The sequence below is a fragment of the Vitis vinifera genome, chromosome 19 (genome assembly GCF_030704535.1).
Source record: "Vitis vinifera cultivar Pinot Noir 40024 chromosome 19, ASM3070453v1".
Taxonomy (NCBI): Eukaryota; Viridiplantae; Streptophyta; class Magnoliopsida; order Vitales; family Vitaceae; genus Vitis; species Vitis vinifera.
The window spans coordinates 22,078,022-22,088,359 of record NC_081823.1 but is presented as its reverse complement, the minus strand read 5'-3'; positions in this window follow the sequence as shown (position 1 = coordinate 22,088,359).

The window sequence follows — 10,338 nt, the reverse complement described above, 5'->3', positions numbered from 1 at the left end:
AAGAAAGAAATAATCTTAGAAAATGAATTATAATTTAATAAAAAAATTCAAAATTTTTATATTATTAACAAATTATTCCAAAGTTATTTTGCCCCTTAATAAAACCAAAAAATGAGTGTTAAAATATTAGTACTAAATACAATTAATTGTCCCATGATGTATGAAATGTTCAAAAATTATACGAACATCGTATTAAACAAGTTGATTTATTCTACAAAATGACTTAAATATCACATTAAATAAATTGTGTTTTCTATGAAACCTCTTAATAATAATATGAATGTCATGCTAAACAATCATGTTTGGTTGAAAACTTTCAACTTGCTTCATCATATAAGTCATGTTTCCTACAAAATGCCTCAAAATTGATGTAAACAACGTATTAAACAAGTTATATTTAGGTGGAAGACTCTCGAGAAATTAAGCAAATTATGTTTTTTTATTAAATACTAAATTAAATAAATTGTTTTTTATTATTAAACAACCCAAAAATTGAAATTAAATTGATATCTTACTAAAATTGTGTTTTCATATGACTTAAAAGATAAAATATCATGGAATATAATAAAAGAGATTGCTAAATTTGGATTAACGGCAGGGTCTTTATTGATCATTTGAAAACTTTTACATTTTTATTATTTAAATATTTATTCTTTCCTTGTTAAATAAAAAATTAAGGCCAATTTTGGTTTTTATTTTTATTTTTATTTATTTATTTATTTTTAGTGGAAGTGTCTAGACAGATAAGCAAAATAAAGAAGAAATAATTTTTACAGGCATTTCAGATATTGGAAAGTCCACTAGTGTTGAAGGCCCAAAGGGTGAGGCTCCCAATATAAAACCCCATGCTCTTTCTTAATTCTTACGAACTCCTGATTCTCAACCGGAAGAATAAACCCTCGAAATTGAAATTTTTGTGCAGAGTAGAAAGAAGAAGATGGAAGGTGCAGGCATCTTGTTGGCAGCCACTCCCCAATGTCTTCTGGTCATCGACGTGACCAAATTGAAAATCAATCACTATCAGTCTTCCAAATTTGAGATACCGCCACTACCTGCATTCGAAAAGTTAAATTTGGTGGGGGAGGGGTTTCCCTTTGGAATGTGCTTTTTCGTAAGAGAATCCAAACTCTTCATGGTTGGCGTTGAAAAACCAATCGCAGAAGCACTACCAGAAAAGCTTCGTCTTAGGTTCACGGTGGACCTTGATGAGTCGTTTGGAGAGAGAGGGTTTTCCCGTGACATATACGTTACAGATCTCACCGAGCCGGACTCTATCACCAACTTCCGTAAGCATCCTGTCACCATGCTGGCAGAAAACCAAGTCCCATTGTTGCAGAGATTGAAGGTAAGATTTACGTGCTGTCAGGTGCTCCTTGGCACATGGACTGTCTACTTCCCAGACCCACGTTTGAGGTTTATGACCCATTGGTTGGAAAATGGGAGGCCCTGCCTGAGCCTCCCTTCTATGCGGCACATTCTTCTTCTGATTGTTACGATTATCATGTATATGACTACTCTGTAGTGGGAACACCATTTATGTGGTGGCTGCCGACTATGGTGGCGAGAATTATTTTTCTTACTGTGTCAATGACAAAGAATGGAAGTCTCTAGGGAAATCACCCTCTGATGTTGGCATCCCAGTCCTCTTGTTGCCTTTGTTTAGTGGCAAGTTTGTTCCTGCATACAATGACATCTTCATCTACTTTTATTGGGATAGCTTGTTTGCAGCCTGGATCCCTTCTGATTGGAGTCCTATTTGTTATCAGGCTTTGAAGGAGGTGTCTGAGGATTATTTCCTCCGTGATATGGTATCAGAGAGTGGAGTAGTTCTTGACTTGGGTGAGCATGAGATGTGCATCATGAATCCTGGTCTGCTACTAGAAGTAGATCCATCATTAGAAGAGCTACAATCAGAAGATCTACTATCAGATGGCCCTATTCCTGGCCGCACTACTCTATAAATGGCCACTTTCCGGGTCAAGAAACTACATTCCTCAGCCCAAGCCCCTAAGAGAGCCGAAACTAATACCCATGGTCCGTTAAAATTGGAACAACACAAAGCTCGTGATCCCAAGCTAGCAAAGACTGCTGATGCCTCTGACGTTTCCCAAACTTCTCAGCATGATAATGGTAATTGTCATTATAGACATCCAGGCTATCATATGAATTACTCTGGTTATTTAACCAAAGAATTTTATGTTGTAGATGTTCAAGATGGCGCTGTTTCAGTACCATCACCCTTCTTGTCTATTACTTGTCTGAGCAAAAGTTTCTATGACCTTGATGCATGGTCCCTGACACATCTCACATTCGCAGTGCCTTCTTCCATCGATGGTCTGTCTTCTCTCTTTCTCTCTTGGTGCTTTTCAACAAACCATGCCTCTCATACATCACTATTTATCCTAAGTATATTATGTGTATATTTGTTCATCTTGTGATATTCACTCTTTCTCTATTGTGTATGTGTATACCCGGCCAGTGCACATATTCCTACGTACTCCACCTCACATACATTCCTTTGTATCATTCCTATGTGTATATTTGTTCATCTTGTGATATTCACTCTCTCTATTGTGTATTTGTATACCCAGTGCATATATTCCTACGTACTCCACCTCACATCATTCCTATGCATATGCATGTATGTATTTGTTCATCTAGTGATATTCAATCTAAAATAGCTACCATCCAGAAAGTTATGAAGTTACCTTGGTGGGGATATTTCTTACTTATTTGATAAAACTAATGTTTGTGTGTTTTCACATAGACGCCTATAGGGTTACTTATGGCTGCCATATCTCTTTCTGTCGTACCAAATCTACAATTGCACTCTTATTTGAGCATGACAAGTCTTATTTTCACTTTTGTCATGTATGTTTTTGTGAATTGGTTTAGGGTGTATATAGAGAATCACACTTTGTCTATAATTATATATATATTGAAGGTAAAGATGAGGACTACTTGGAGCTGCCATAAAGAAGAAGCACTTTGGAAGGTCTAAAGAAAAAGCTCTTTTAGTCATTCGTGATCATGGAAAATAGTAGATTCACCATTGTATATGCCTTTTGCTGGTGGGAATTACACTACCACAACTATATAACAAATTTTCAGTCACATGCTCTACTTGGCTGCTGCCTTATCACTCCCTCATATAGACGGGGAAATATTGCTGGTCCTGACTGTATGCTGTGTCTGCGCAAGCTATAAGTACACTTTGTTGTGGTTAGATTTCACTGCATTAATTTTTCTATACCACAAGTATTGTATATAGCTACTACTTATGGCCACCACAATAGCCTCCTCTCCTTATGGTGCAATACCACAAATAAACATATGGATTTCCTGTTTCCATTTGTGATTCTGAACTACGATATCATTAATATTGGAAGGAAATGATAACCATGAACCCTTGCACATTATGCTATGCACCATGGTTTTTATAATCCAAACTCTAAAGATGTCACTACATTGCTCAATGCACTGGACTAGAGATACATTCACCTATCAATCATATGTTAACTAATTTATAATAATCCAATTATTAACTAGATAGAATGACTTAATTTGAGTTGCTTTCAAAGATGCAATACCAACATCAATTACTTATTATTAGTAAGAATTTGAGTAACTTATTTTCATGAAAACTACGTTTGGCAGTGTTTTTTAAAATAGAGAACAAAAAGCATTTTTTTTAAAATATTTTTAAAAAACTAGAGTGTTTGGTAAGATGTTTTCAAAAATAGTTTTTTTTTTTTTTAAAAAAAAAAAACCCTTGTTTGGATGAAAGAATTTGTATTGTTTTTAAAGACAATGTATTACTTTTATTTTATAAAAATTTTATAAAATTAATTTATAATAATATGAAATCAAGTCTTATTAAAAAATAAAAATTAGACGTACAATTATATGAGTTAAAGATAAATAATTTTTTTAAAATTACGAAACAATTTTTTTATTATAGTGAAACAAAAATTTATACGAGATAAAAATAATTTTAATATTCTTTTTTAATATAACTCAAATAAGTACTTTAATTAATTATTTTTTTTTTAACTTTTTGTTTGATCATAATTTCTTATGTTTTTTTAGAAACTTTTTTTAAGTTGAAGAATAAGAAAAGGTTTTTAAATGCTTTATAAAATTAAGGATATTTGGTAAGTTATTTTTATAAAAGCATTTAAAAAAAAAAAAAGAGGACAAATTGTTTTTATTTTAAAAAAAATGTTTTGATTTTGTAAAAACATTTTAAATTCAAAGTATATAATATTAATTAAGTAAATTTAATTGAAGTCTTATTGAAAATGAAAATAATTTTGTAATTACAAACAAATTTAAAAATATATAGTTTTTAGTAAAACATAAATAGTAATATTATAATAAAATCATAAATTATATTTTTAGTAGAAAATATACTATTTTATTATATGTTAGAAAAATGATATTTTATTATATTTATAAATTTATGGTATTAATTAGTTTATTACTTTAGTTTTAAATTATTTTTAAAAATTAGACCTTTTGACAAATTAAGTCTTGTTTAATTTAGAGTTAATTTGTCAAACAAAAAAAAAATTGAAAAATAATAATTCTATGTAGAAGAGAAATAATAGAGTGTATGTGTCTTTCTATTATTTTTAATAATTGGTGAAAATAACTTCCATTTATTCTCCAAAAGTTGTTTTCTATTTCACTTTATTTTTAAAAGTTTGAAACAAAGAACAATAATCAAACAGTATTATGAGTTTTTAAAAACTGTTTTTAAAAACTTTACCAAACATGATTTCTCTCTTCTATATAGTATTGTCATTCACCTTTATTTCCACACCTATTCTCATCCATATTCTTGCATGTAAAACATATCCTAAGGATGTCCCTCAATTAATCTTGATTGATATACTTGAAGAGATTCTCTCAACATCATGAGACATCTATTTCTGGAAGGGCTTGTTAAGGAGCTCCATATGGAATGGTAGGATCTAGCTTGGAAGATAGTTGCTAACCAAGATTCAAGGGGATGAAAACCACCATGCCTTTCGATCCAAGCACAACGTTGTCTTCCAAATCAAAATAAGAATGGTTTTCCCAAAAGACTATATTAATGCTTGTTGGATGCTTTGATTGTTTAATTAATATCCTTGATTTAATGTTTTCTATCTTGAATTATTAAGAAGAAAACCATTTGTGATAGTTAATTTAACTTGTTATTTCATGGAAATAAAGATCTAAATTAGCAACAAACTCACTCTCAAAGAGTCCTTTTTTATTTTTCTATTTTTTTTACTCAAATCTCATTCTTAAACTTTTTGGAGATTCACGTCTAAATGTTTGCTATGATTGAAGTACTAAAAGTTTTAATACTATCTAAACTTAATTAATATAGTCATTTGGTGAATTCATGTACCCTTCATCTCTTCACCTATGATCTATTAAATTCTCTTTGAAATTAATCAGTTTTGACTCCTTATTGGAAGATATTTTTAATGATTATAGTTGTCCATGAAAAATTAAGTTAATTAACCAATCGAAATTCTATGGGAAATCATCTGACTTTGTTGATGAGAATTAGCACAAATGTGTTATTTTTTTCTTGATATTAGTCACTTGCCAAGATTTATTTGCTACAAATGCACAACTAAGATAGTATTTTAATACACTTGTTTGAAAAAAAAAAAAAACTCTTATACAAATAGTAAAATCTATAATAAAAAGATGATTTTTTTTTTTTTCAAAAGCATTTAAAAAGACATTAACAAATTTTTATTGTCTTAAATTTTAAAAATTTTGATAACAAATGTTAGCTTAAGGATTTCCCTAATCATGTTTTGATGATAACAAATCATAGTTATTATATTAACAAGTTTAAAATCAAGATAAGCTTCAGGGTTCAATCGAAAAATTCTAATAAGGAATCAAGTCAAACATCAAGGGAACCAAGAAGTGCAAGATCAAGAGAACATGAAGATGATTAAAAAATGAGAACTTAATGTAAGATGTTCACTTGGATGCACTTAGGAATTTCAATTCATGCATCATTCTTACACTCGTTTTGAGTCTTAAAAGAGATTTTTTTTTTTTTTTTTTAACTCAAGTTCTTAATCAAAATCCTTTCAATTTGGTTTATAAAAAATGCTTAAAGATGTTGCCTAAGTGTTAGAAAAAATTAAATTTGAAAAAGACAAGTCTTGAGATTGTCAACCAGTTGAGGAAAGGCTTAACTGGCTCAACTGATTAGGGAAACAGTAGATAGGTTACCCTTTTTGGATAGAGGACCGACCAAAGGGTGCACAAAATTTTCTCTCTCTCTTCTAGAAAGGTTGCTCATCCAGTTAAGAGAAATCCTTTCTCAGTCGAGGGTACCCCTTCCCAATCGAGGTCCAATCAAACCCCCAACTGTCACCTGCCAAACATTTAATATCCAACAGATAGTTAACTAGTCGATCGAAGCTCGACTAGGAAAGGCCTCTAAGAGTACTTTTTGGTGCACGAGGTTGGAAATCTATGAACAGAGAGCTTCTTTTCTTTTATTGCATAGAGAATACCTACTTTAAACTCGTTACCAACCTATTCCTCACATTCATAGCTCTCATTCTCTCTTTTAGTGCATTAAACTCTCATTTCCAAATCATCCTACTGCACCTTTGTTGTTTATCCTAGCTTTATTGTACTTGTTCTTTAATTGTGCTAGATTGAGTTCTCTTTTATTCACGTTTATTGAAATAAGGAATTGAGTGTTGGTGCTTCAAGTTGAAGATATACTAAAAGAGAAGTTGTAGTGCTCATTGGAACTAGAAATCCAATTATAAAGACTTGGAAGCTTGGTTGAAGCTTCAAATTAGTGGAACCCTCACTCGAGGAGAGATTGAGGAGGGTGGTCGTAGGTAGAATTGGCCGAACCATTATAAAATCAACATTGCAATCTCTCTATCCTTTATCTCTTTATTTTTATTATTATTTCATTATTGGTTGAAAATAGTTTTTCAATAAAAAGTTTTAAATCCCAATTCACCCCTTCTCCCCTCTTGGGTGTTTTTATTAAACTAATTAGCCTTATTTCACAATTGGTATTAGAGCTAGGCATCTTTTTTAAGATTTAACAATCTAAGAGGAAATGGTTAATTCATCAAGTTCACCTCATTTGGAAGGTTTAGCAGCTAATAGACCTCTAGTCTTTATGGAACCAATTATCCCTATTGGAAAAAAAAATGACTTGATTTTTACAATATATTTGGGATGTCATTGAAAAGGGGTCCCTATGCTCCTACAAAACTAGTGAATAGAGAGTTGGTTCCAAAAACCAAACAAGAATAGGATGAGCATGATAGAATGAAAATTCAATTAAATTCTAAAGCAATTTATTTCTTACATTTTGCTATTGATAGAAATGAATACAATTGTGTATGTCAACGTAAATTGACTTAAGCGATTTAGAGATTGCTTAAGGTAATTCATGAAGGAACAAATCAAGTAAAAGAGTAAAAAAAATGTACATGTTCATAGTTATAAATTATTTGTTATGAAAGAAAATGAAACTATTGTTGAGATGTTTACTAGGTTTACCGATATTGTGAATGGTCTTGAAGCATTAGGAAAGACTCATAAAGAATTGGAGAAAGTGATGAAAATATTGATATCACTTCTAATGAAATGATAAGCTAGGGCCATAACAATTCAAGAATCAAAGGACTTGACCAAGTTGCCTTTGGAAGAATTGATTAGATCTCTAATGACTCATGAGATTACCATGAAGAGCCATCAAAATGTGAAAGGCAAAAAGAAAAAAAAACATAGCTCTCAAAGCCGCAACTTATGAGGAAGAAGTGGAAGAAAATGAAAGTGAAGAAGATGGAGACCTTGCCCTTATCACTAGGAAGTTTAGAAAGTTCATGAAGGGTGAAAAAAATCAAAGGAAGAAGATTCACTTCTAGAAAAGATTCCCAAAAGAAATAAGCTTCATCAAATAGTGACAAGGAGAAAAATGAGGACAAGATGGACTTAGTGTGCTTCAAGTGCAAGAAACCAGAGCACATTAAGTATGTCCCATCTATAAGAGTGAAACAGAGAAATGAAAGAAGAAAGCAATGGTAGCCACTTAGAGTGATACTGAAGAAGACTCCTCATAAGAAGAGAAAGAAAAGGAAGTGGCAAACATGTGTTTCATGGCTATTGGTGAGGAAAATTCAAACATTAGCTATGACGATTTACATGATGCATTTGAAAATATGAGGATATTGAAAAGCTTAGTTTGGAAAATGTTTCCCTTAAAAAGAAAATTCAAGAACGTACTTGAAAAAGAACTTGAAGAAGTGTAAGAAAAATGTTCAAATATTGAAAATGCTAAAACTTTTCTTGAAAAGAAGAATGAGGTTTTGAAAAAGAAGAATGAATGGTTGACCTCCTCTCTTTTTATCTTTTCTTATAGAAAAAAATATTTTAAAATGATACTAGCAAGCCAAAAATAAATCTTTGATAAGAAGGGCCTAGGGTTCAAATATACAAAGGATAAAAAATATTTCAAAAATTATTTTGTAAAAGAATCTACAAATGCAAAGTCTTCAACCACTTGCAACTTTTGTGGAAGAAGTGGACACATTAGTAGTACTTGTCCACTTAGAAATGGTTCTCAAAATATTTCACATTCAAAAACCAAGAAGATTTGGGTTGAAAAGTTTAAAGTTACTAACCCTTAAGAATCCAAAAAGATATAAGTACCTAAATCTACTTGAGTTGTACTTGTAAGGCTTAAAGAAGGACAAGTGGTTTTTAGATAGTGGATTCTCAAGACACAAGACAAGAGATGAATCTAAGTTTGCATTCACAAGGAAGAATGGAGGATATGTGACTTTTGGAGATAATGCCAAATGGAGGATCATTGGGCATGGAAATATTAGTAATAGCTAACATATCCTCTCTTATGGAAAATGTGTTACTAGTTGATGGTTGAAAACACAATCTCTTGAAAATTAGTCAACTATGTGACAAAGGTTTTAAAGTGATTTTTGAAACATCTCATTGCATTATCAAAGATATTTAAAATGATAAAATCATTTTTATAGGTCATAGAAGTGATAATGTTTACACTATCAATATTTCAAAATATAATGGTCATGATAAATGTTTTTCAAGCATGTATCATCAAAGTTGATCATGGCATAAGAGGTTGGGACATGCTAACATGAACTTCATTTCACAACTCAAAAAAAATAAACTTGTTAGATGTCTTCCCAAAATAAATTTTCAAAAAGATAAAGTTTGTAAAGCATGACAATTGGGAAAGCAAAAACTCTTTTAAAAACAAAAAATTTAATTTCCACAACTAGAACACTTGAATTATTACATATTGATTTATTTGGTCCCTTTAGGACACCAAGTCCCTTTAGGACACCAAGTCCCTTTAGGACACCAAGTCTTGGGGAAAAATCTTATGCTTATGTTATTATGGATGACTTCTCCAAATACACATGTGTTTTTTTTTTAAGTGAAAAGAATAAAGTCTTTTAAGAAATTTCAAAGTTTTGCAAAAGGGTTCAAAATGAAAAAGGCTTTACAATCACTTGTATAAAATCATGGGATAAAATTTGAACACACTGATTTTGAAACTTATTACGATAAACATGGAATTGACCATAATTTTTCAGTTCCTAGAACTCCTCAACAAAATGTGGTAGTTGAAAAGAAAAATATAACTTTACAAAAAAATGGTAAGAACATTGTTAAATAAAAATAATTTATCAAAATATTTTTAGACTGAAGCGGTTAACACCTTTTGCTACGTTCTAAATAGAGTTTTATTAAGGCCTATTCTCAAGAAAACTCCCTATGAGCTTTAGAAAAACAATAAACCCAACATTTTCTATTTCAGAATCTTTGGATGCAAATGTTTTATTCTAAACACCAAAGACAACTTTGCAAAGTTTTATGCAAAATTGGATATTGGAATTTTTCTTGGATACTCAACTTCAAGCAAAGCTTTTAAAGTTTTCAATAAAAGAACCATGGTAGTTGAGGAGTTCATCCATGTGATTTTTTTAATCTAACAATATTCTTCAAAGAAGAGATAGTGTTGATGATGATTTAGGTTTGGAATACTACATGGGAAGATTGCAATGGAAGACAACAAAAAGAATTGGAGGTTGATTTAAAGGCATAAAGATCACCTTGACACTTCTCCCTCATTAACAAGTACAAGATGAATCAAGTCAATATCTTCCAAGGGAGTGGAAATTTTTCATCAACCGCCCTCAAAATCAAATCATAGATAATCCATCTAGTGAGATAAGAATTAGATCATAACTTAAAAATATTTGCAACAATCTAGCTTTCATCTCTCAAATTGAGCCT